We start from the raw sequence: 9,811 nt of genomic DNA on the forward strand, positions 1-9,811 counted from the left end.
AACTTTTTAGAATAGTGTGATAAGAATGCATGTTATTTCTTCTCTGAGTGTTTGGTAAAATTCCCCTGTGAAATCATCTAGTCCAGGGCTTTCATTTGTTGGGAGTTTTTTTATTACTGCTTCAATTACATTAGTTATAATCAGTCTATTCAGATTCTCTGGCTCTTCCTGATTCAATTTTGGAAGGCTGCATATTTCTAAAAAAAATCCCATTTACTTTTGCAAGCAAAAATAATGTACATAAGATAAATTTAACCAAGGAGGTAAAAGACCTGTACTTGGAAAACTATAGGACATTGAAGAAATAAATTGAGGAAGATATAAAAGTGGAAGTATATACCAGGGGTCTCCAACCCCTGGCTGCAGACTGGTACCAGTCCACAGCCCGTTAAGGATCTGGCTACTAGCAAAGCTCACCTGAACTCCACCTCCTGTCCTTCCACCATCCCACTCCACATCTTCCAGGGAACCAGTCCGTGGTTCCAAAAAGGTTGAGGACCACTGGTATATACTATATTCATTGGTTGGAAGAGTTAAGATCATTAAAATGTCCATACTACCCAGAGAAATCTATAGACTCTGCATAATTTCTATTAAACACCAATGGCATATTTCACAGGTCTAGAACAAATATTCCAAAATTTTATATGGAAACAAAAAAGACCCCAAATAGTCTCAGCAATCTTGAGAAAGAACAAAATTGAAAGGATCACATACCTGATACCAAGGGATACTACAAGACCATTGTATTCAAAATAGCCTGGTGCTGGTGTAAGAACAGGCATAGACATTAATGGAACAGAACAGAGAGCCCAGAAATCAACACATGCCTACATGGTCTATTAATATTTGACAAAGGATGCAAGAACATACAATGCAGTAAAGACAAGCTCTTTAATGAATGTAGTTTGGTAAATTGGACAAGTACCTGCAAAATAATAAAATTAGATCACCAACTTACACTACACACAAGAATAAACTTAAAGTGGATAAAGGACCTAAATATAATCACTTCTCATCCTTTTGGCTAAGATCAAATGTAGTATCTGTTCTTGTCAGTTTAAAATACCTAAATGTATGTGGTGAAACCATAAAAATTCTGGAAGGGCCCTGCTGGTATGGCTCAGTGGATTGAGTACTGGCCTGTGAACCACAGGGTTGCCAGTTCAATTCCCAGCCAGGGCACTTGCCTGGGTTGTGGGCCAGGCAATCTGTTGGGGGTGTGTAAAAGGCAACCACACATGTTTCTGTCCCTCTCTTTCTCCCTTCCTCCCCCTCTCTTTGAAAATAAGTAAATAAAGCTTTATAAAAAATCTTAGAAGAAAACTGTACTTGAAAAACAATAATTTTTTTTAAATCTTAGAAGGAAACACAGGCAGTAAAATTTCAGACAACTCCAGTAGCAATATTTATGTTGATACGTCTCCTAGGGCAAGGGAAATAAAGGAAAAAATAAACATATAAGACTACATCAAATTAAAAAGCTGTGCAGCAAAAGAAACTAGCAACCAAATGAAAAGGCAGGCCACTGAATGGGAGAACATATTCATCAATGATACACTGACAAAAGGTTAATTTCCAAAATATGTAAAGAACACCAGTAGGAAAAACAATTCAATTTAGAAATTAGAAAAAGATCTAAATAGACATTTCTCCAAAAAGGACTCACAGATGGCCAACAGACATATTAAAAACTACTCAACATACTAATCATCAGAAACATGCAAATTAAAACCATAATGAGATATCATCTCACACCTGCCAGAATGACTATCATCAATAAATCAACAAATAGCAAGTGTTGGCTAGGATGTGGAGCAAAGGGAACCCTAGTGCACTCTTGGTGGGAATGCAGACAGGTGCAGCCACTATGGAAAACAGTATGGAGTTTCCCCCAAAAAATGAGAAATGAAGCTGCCTTTTGACCCAGTGATCCCACTGCTGAGAATGTATCCCAATAATCCTGAAACACTAATTTGAAAGAATACATGCACCCTTATGATCATAGCAGCATTATTTACAATAGCCAGCATCTGGAAACAGCCCAAGTACCCATCAGTAAATGAGTGGATCATAAACAGTGGTACATTTACATAGTGGAATACTATGCAGCAGTAAAAAAGGCAATCTTATCTTCTGCAACAGCATGGATGGACTTGGAGGTTATTATGCTAAGTGAAATAAACCAGTCAGAAAATAAGACAAATACCATATAATCTCACTTATATATGGAATCTAAAGAACAAAATAAACTGACAAATTAAATAGAAACAAAGGCAGTAACACATGGAACAGAGTGACAGCCATTAGAGGGAAGAGGTGATGATGGAACTGGGTGAAACGAGGTGAAAAGATTAGCCAGAGAATATATATGCAGAACTCAAAGATACAGATAACAGTGTGGTGACAACTAGAAGGAATGGGGGTGGAAGATGGGTGGAGGTGGACAAAGAAGGGAAAGTTGGGGACATCCATAACAGTGTCAACCTTAAATAAATAAATAAATAAATAAATAAATAAAGTTTGAGGAATGGCTCAAATACACATTTCTAGAACCAGCAATGTGCCGGTTTAACATCTGGCTCTCTGGGGAAGAGCAAAACTTGTTTACCAATTTCCGTGGTGTAAATATCTAAACATGGATTTCAAGCTACCTATTCATCACTAAATGGAGAGCTTGGAAGACACGCTGGCTTCAGCTGTCATGAGCTGAGCTGGCACATCACAAGTCAGAAGCTGGGCCTGTCAAGCAGAATATGGAGCTAGGAAGAAAGAAGGATATTCCCGAAGATGCTACCTGAGTAGGGTAATGGGACAATTCCTTGGCTTCTCCAATTCTGCCACCATCCATTTTCTCTTCAGTGCCTCTTTTTGGCCAGACTCAGCCAAAATCCACCTGAGCTTGGGAGATGCAGCCTGAAAATTCAGATCTCCTCAGATACAAAGCAAAGCTGAGCTGGGCAAGGAATGGATTCAAGAACAGATGAGTAAAACACCCCTGTAGCACTTCTACCTTCTTGATGTCAGGTCTCTAAGCTCTGTTTGTTTATTTTTTTAATAGATATCATACATTTCTTTTGAAGATGTTTCCCTGAATGTCCACTGCTTAACTCAGTCTAACATTCAATAACTATCAAATATTTTACAGAATAAATGAACAAAGTAACAAATGTTGTGTCTGCATTTAATAAGCAGAAACTCTGTGTCTCTGTGTACATATGACTTGAGGTCACATCACCACATTTATTGATATTGTGGCACTGTAATTTGGCAAAATCACATATAAAAGTATTAAGTTGCTTGACTTTTTGCAAGTTCCTGTAAGTGCCTTAGCCCTTTGATTTCATCTCATACAACTTGCTGAAAAACTGGAAGCTTTTGTTTGGCTTTGAGACTCTTGAAATTTAACAATCTGCAAACTACTTACAAATGTATGTTTTAGCAATTACCGTTAACCTAGTATACCCCACGAGCTTCTCTCTCCATCTAGCATAGGCTCTTCTTCCGGCAGCTGCGAAGCATTTGATTAAAACCTTCATTTCTATTGCCTGCTCCTGCCGATGAGCCAATTGCTTCAGTTTTCACCAGTCTGCTTGGTTTAACTTTTATTTCTAACTGCATTCAACAGAATCAAATATATTCCGTTTGTAAAACTTTCTAGAGCAAAATGTTCTTGTGGACCTTACCCCAGTGGTATCTCTGCTTCATATAGTGTCTGTATATATTTAGAATGATTTGTCAGTCCTGTAAAAGATCAACAAATCTGGACACTAGTTCACTTGGTATGGGCAGATATCAACAGGTAAAAGTCTATTACAGTAAGGAAGGGTCCAGAGTAAAAGGAACTAAACTTTGACTTGTAAAAAGTGACTAGACATTTTAAAGAAAGAATGAAAGAGTAGAGAGAAGAGTGGATGGGGGCTCATTAAAGTCAGAAAAGTGAAAACTTACAAATAGCAGGAAAGGAGGTTGATGAGTGTGAAATCCATCTGGATTCTTTTTTTTTTTAAGTTTTCTCCATTTCCCACCCCCACCGTCCCCCCATCCCCTCCTCCCGCCTTCAATCTTACCCCCCTTTGGCTTTGTCCATGTGTTCTTTATACATGTTCCTTGATGACCCTTCCCTTTTCCCTCCTGTTATCCACCCCTCCTCTCTGGTTCCTGTCAGTTTGTTCTTTATTTCAATGTCTCTGGCTGTATTTTTTCTTGCTTATTTGTTTTGTTGATGAGGTTCCACTTAGAGGTGAGATCACATGGTATTTGTCTTTCACTGCCTGGCTCATTTCACTTAGCATAATATTCTCCTTATCCATCCATGCTATCACAAAGGGTAGGAGCTACTCCTTTCTTTCTGTTACATAGTATTCCATTGTGTAAATGTACCACAGTTTTTTTATCTATTCACTTACTAGGGTGCTTAGATTACTTCCAGCACTTGACTATTGTGAATTGTGCTGCTATGAACATTGGGGTGCATTGATTCTTTTGAATTGGTGTTTCAGGATTCTTAGGGTATAATCCCAGAAGTAGTATTGCTGGGTCAAAAGGCAGTTCCATTTTTAGTTTTCTCAGGAAATTCCATACTGTTTTCCACAGTGGCTGCACCAGTCTGCATTCCCCCAACAGCACACTAGGGTCTCCTCTTCTCTGCATCCCTCCAACACTTGTTTGTTGATTTGTTTATGTTGGCCATTCTGACTAGTGTGAAGTGGTATCTCACTGGATTCTTTGGCTAGGAGACAGAGGTCCTATCTTCAGGTGCTGGGTGGAACAAAGAGTAAAGCCTTAAGATAGCCTTGAGTTGTCTCAGGCAGGCACTTGAAGGAGGTCAGGGTCATCAAAGCAATGTGGTCTTGAGCTATGTTAATGTTAGAAACTATGTTAATGTTTTGTTCATCCTTTATAGGCCAAGGTTGGACTAACTCAGAAGAGTACTCAGAGGAGCCTGGCTAAAGGCTGTCCAAGGAAAAAATTTTGTCAGTCTCAAGCCAAAGTATTTCTCAGCTATTCACTCTCACCAGATATATTCTCTTTACAAAAGGTAAGATAACACCATTAAAATCCATAACACCATTAAAGAATTGTATATCTTACCCCACCTGCAATATAAACTCTCCAAGAGCAGGGACTGGGTGTGGTTCCCTTTTGAATGATTCCTCCTATTCATTTATTGACTTTTCTCCATGTTCTTTGCCACCCAGTGGTGGCCCAAGTGGTGGGTGAGGTCTTCCTCAGGATCAGGCAATAAAGGGGTATATTACAGAAAACAAAGGAGCCAGTGCCCCTAATCACATCACAGAAGAAGGATATTTGCAAATGAAAAGGCAAAAGTGGTTGAATGGGTTATACTGGTCCTAGGAAGGTTTAGCATGGATTTTAGGAAGTTATTTTGCAGTAAATGTTCGCCACAAATCTGGGTGAGGGAGTTCCCAGCAAAAAGCAAGACTCAAAGAGGCCTAGGCATATTGCAGGCCTCATTCCCCACGGGAGAACCTATCTGTGGGCGTGGTCCTGTGCATCTCTCAGTGGGAGCTGGGCCCACACCACACAGAATGGTTTTCTAAACACATGGAGTCTGTATTTGGGTTAAAACTTAAAAAAATGAAACAAAATGTGAGCTCCGAGGCATTGCATTCCATTTGCTAAGTAAGTGCAAACTTTAAATCACATATTGAATAGTATCTTTAAAATTAAAATGCATTCTTTTTAAATTACTAATAGTTTTAAAACTAAAAAAAATATAGCAAGAAAAAACATTTCATCAGCATTATCACTTAGTCATTACTTAAATTTGGTCTTAATAAGTCACTTACTAATCAGAAAATTTTTACATGAGATATTATAAATGAATTATAACAAGATCATTACAGTTCAAACTGTTAAGTAGATATTGAAACAGTGGAATTAGTAGCTGTGCATTTATTCATTTTGGTGCTGCATTATTTATTTTTTTCAAGTATTTTCAATTGGCCTCACACAGAGTTCAGTGAAGAATTACTTCCTTGTCTGTACTTCTTTTCCAGTCTAATTATAGAACAAACTGACAGTTGCCAGATGGAAGAGGTTTGGAGGAGATGGGTGAAAAGGGTGAAGGGATTAAGAAGTACAAAGTGGTAGTTACAGAACAATTATGTGGATGTGCAGTACAGCATTAAGACACAGAGCCAATATTGTGGTAGTAAGCATGTCTGGTGTCAGATGGGTACTAGATTTATTGAGGTCATCACTTAGTAAGTTATATAAATGTCAAGGCATCAGCAGAGTTAATCACTGGGTTGAATACTTGAAACTAATATAATGTATGTCAACTGTAATTGAAAAATAAAAATGATTTAAAGTTTAAAAAAATATAGAAAGACCCAGACAATTGGACGAAATGTTAACTGCCAAGTGTTGGAATGGTATGAGATAACTTGTAAACTTGAATCTTATACTTGTAAATCTTCATTAAAGTATTTGAAGAAAGGTTAATTCACTCTCAAAATTTATTTAGCATAATATTTTATATTAATCTCTTCTCAATGATTACTTTGTGAGTGCTTTATTTTCTAAAGATATAGTCAAAAGAAATGCAAGAAAGCACCAAATTAAAATAAGATGAAAGAAACTGAAAATAATATTTTCAAATGATATAATAGATAATGTGTTAATGTCACTATTATAAAAGACCTGAAAATAACAAGAAAAAGAAAGCCCTATTAAAAGTAGACAAGAGATATGAGAAAGAACTTACCAAAAGCACAAAAACTTGCTCAATTTTTTAATAAGAGGATGCAATTTAAACTACATGGATGAGATTGGCAGAAATCCAAAAGTTTGACAATACACTTTGTTGGGGTGTATATAAGAAAATGGGCTCTCTCATATTTTGTTGTCAAGAGGAATCTACAAGCATAGAATCCTTATGAAGGGTAATTTAGTACTAACTAGCAAAATTATATGTGCATTTACCTTTGATTGCTGTCCAGAAAAATTTTGTCTAGGAATCTATTTCCATGATATTCTGGAAAAGTTATATGGGTTAAGGGTTTATGGGGTTCTGTTTTTACCCCTCTCTCTATATTTGTGATTATTCATAAATATTCATAGTGAAAAGGTTTTAAATATTAGTGTTTACTGGTGATTTCTTTAGACTGCAGTGTTCTAATGCCTTAACTTGGGTTTCCTGAAAAAACAAAGTCTAGGAGAAAAGCTACTGCATGAATGGACTATTCAAAAATATGATGGAGGTGGAGTGGGAAACAGGAAAGAAGGAAAGGTCCTTACAAGGTGCATTGTTGAGTTGGCCACCACAAGAGTTGCTCAAGCGGAGGGGCTTTCTGAGGAGCCTAATGAAATGCATCTCAGACGCAGACTCTCTTAGCCTCAGGGAGCTCCCAGGGCAGAAGAGTCTTGGCATTGTACCTGAAATACTTGAGTCCATGCCCTGTTAGGTTAGCCCTGTGAGAAGAAGTTGAGCCTGTGCAGAACTAGTTCCTGTATCCATGGCTAGACAAAGAGAATTCTATACTATACACAAGAGGTCTATGCTACCAGAAAAGGGGATTATTCCCACTTGTAGATGAGTTTTAGGACTTACTTTTGATTTGAAAGTGTAAAATGAATAATATTACTTTTAGAAATTTTGATATTAAACAGCCAAAATATAAAGTGGATCATCTTATTATTACCAACTTTACCAAGTATGCAGCTTCCTTGGGGGAAAATATATATATTAAAGCCAGAAAAGCATATATTAAATGTTGAGTTCAAATACACACCCATCTCTTCCAGGCAAGATGGAGGTGTAGGTAGATGTGCTTCACCTGTTTGGTCAACCAAAGAAAGAATAATAACCAATTTAAAAACAAAACACAACCAGAGCTGCCAGAAAATCGAACTGTATGGAAGTCCAACAACCAAGGAGTTACACGAGAAATATTCATTCAGACCAGTAGGAGGGGCAGAGATGGGCAGCCAGGGGCAGAGAGGACTGTGGCAAGGTGGTGGCTGGTGGACCAGGTGGTCCTATATATGTGTGTGTATAAAAACTGGGAGGAACATCTCAGGAGCGAGCAATCTCAGTACAGGACAGACTGTGCAACCCAGATTCCAGCACCAGGAAATTAAGTCTTATAAGTTCTGGCTGTAAAAACCTGCAGGGGTTGTGGTAATGGTAAAAACTGCCAGTCCCTTAGAAGGGTCAGTTTGAAGGGCCTCAGGGTCCTGGAATGTACACAAGCCCACCCACCTGGGAATCGGGACCAGGGAAATGCCTGGAAGAGCATCATTCAATCGAAGGAAGCAGGGCAAGTGACCGAAAGTGGGGCAAGAGCTGAGCAAGTGACATTGTTCCTTCTCTGACCTCTCCTCATAACCTCTGGTCATAAAAACCTGTGGCATTTGTAGCAGTGGAAGAAACTGCTGGTCTCTCAAGAGAGTCCATTTGAGGGGCCCAGGAGGTCCTAGAATGTACACAAGCCTGCCCATCTGGGAATCAGCACCAGGGCAGCAACTAGAAGGGTGCCAGTCACTTGCAGGAAGTAGGGGAAGTGACTGAAAGCAGATGAGAGCTGAACAAGCAGCATTGTTCCCTCTCTGACCCCCCCCCCCCACACATACAACACAACAACTCAGCAAAGTGGGTCCCCTGCCCTGGAAAATACCAAAGATTCCTCTATTTACCACATAAAAGGTACATGGAGACAAAGAAATGAAAGAACACATCAAAACTTCAGAAAAAGAAGTGAGCAATGAGAAGTTAGCCAACCTATCAGATGCAGAGTTCAAAACACTGGTAGTCAAGATGCTCACAGAAATGTCTGAGTACAGCCACAAAATAAAGGAATAAATGAAGCCTATACAAAGTAAAATAGAGAAAAATATACAGGGAACCAACAGTGAAGGGAAGGAAAGTAGGACTCAAGTCTACAATTTGGAACAAAAAGAAGAAACAAACATTCAACCAAAACAAAATGAAGAAACAAGAATTCAAAAAAAAATGAGGTGAGGCTTAGGAACCTTTGGGACAACTTTAAACATTTCAAAATCTTAATCATAGGAATGCCAGAAGAAGGACAGCCAGAAATTGAAAACTTATTTGAAAAAATAATGAAAGAAAACTTCCCCAATCTGGCAAAGAAAATAGACATACAAGTTCAGGAAACTCGGAAGAGTCACTAACAATCTGGACCCAAAGAAGGCCACACCAAGACACACCATAAATAAAATACCAAAGATCAAAGATAAAGAAAATCTTCAAAGCAGCAAGAAAAAAGGAGACAATTACTTACAAAGGAGTTCTCATAAGACCGTCAACTGATTTCTCCAGAGAAATCTTACAGGCAAGAAGTGGCTGGCAAGAAATATTCAAAGTCATGAAAAACAAGAACCTACATCCAAGATTACTCAATTCAGCAAAGCTATCATTTAGAATGGAAGGGCAGATGGAGTGCTTCCCAGATAAGGTCAAGTTAAAGGAGTTCATCATCACCAAGCCATTATCCCATGAAATGTTAAAGGGACTTATCTAAGAAAAAGAAGATCAAAACTATGAACAGTAAAGTGACAATAAACTCACAACTATCAACAACTAAACCTAAAACAAAAACAAATTAAACAATAGTACAGGAACAGAATCATAGAAATGGAGATCACATGGAGGGTTATCATCCAGGAGGAGGAAGAGGAAGATGGGAGAAAAATTACAGGGAATAAGAAGCATAATTGGCAGGTACAAAATAGACAGGGAGAGGTTAAGAATAGTATAGGAAATGGAGAAGCCAAGTAACTTATATATATGACCCATGGACACAAACTAAGGAAGGGGAAT

The 9,811-nt window shown here is 38.3% G+C and overlaps 1 pseudogene; it reads left to right on the forward strand.

The window, feature by feature from the left end:
* Nucleotides 1-1,007: 1,007 nt before the first annotated feature.
* On the forward strand, nt 1,008-1,176 carry LOC118997962 (uncharacterized; annotated as a pseudogene).
* Nucleotides 1,177-9,811: the final 8,635 nt, after the last annotated feature.

This window comes from Sturnira hondurensis, unplaced genomic scaffold (genome assembly GCF_014824575.4).
Source record: "Sturnira hondurensis isolate 20B ecotype Veracruz unplaced genomic scaffold, ASM1482457v3 Scaffold0013537, whole genome shotgun sequence".
Lineage (NCBI taxonomy): Eukaryota > Metazoa > Chordata > Mammalia > Chiroptera > Phyllostomidae > Sturnira > Sturnira hondurensis.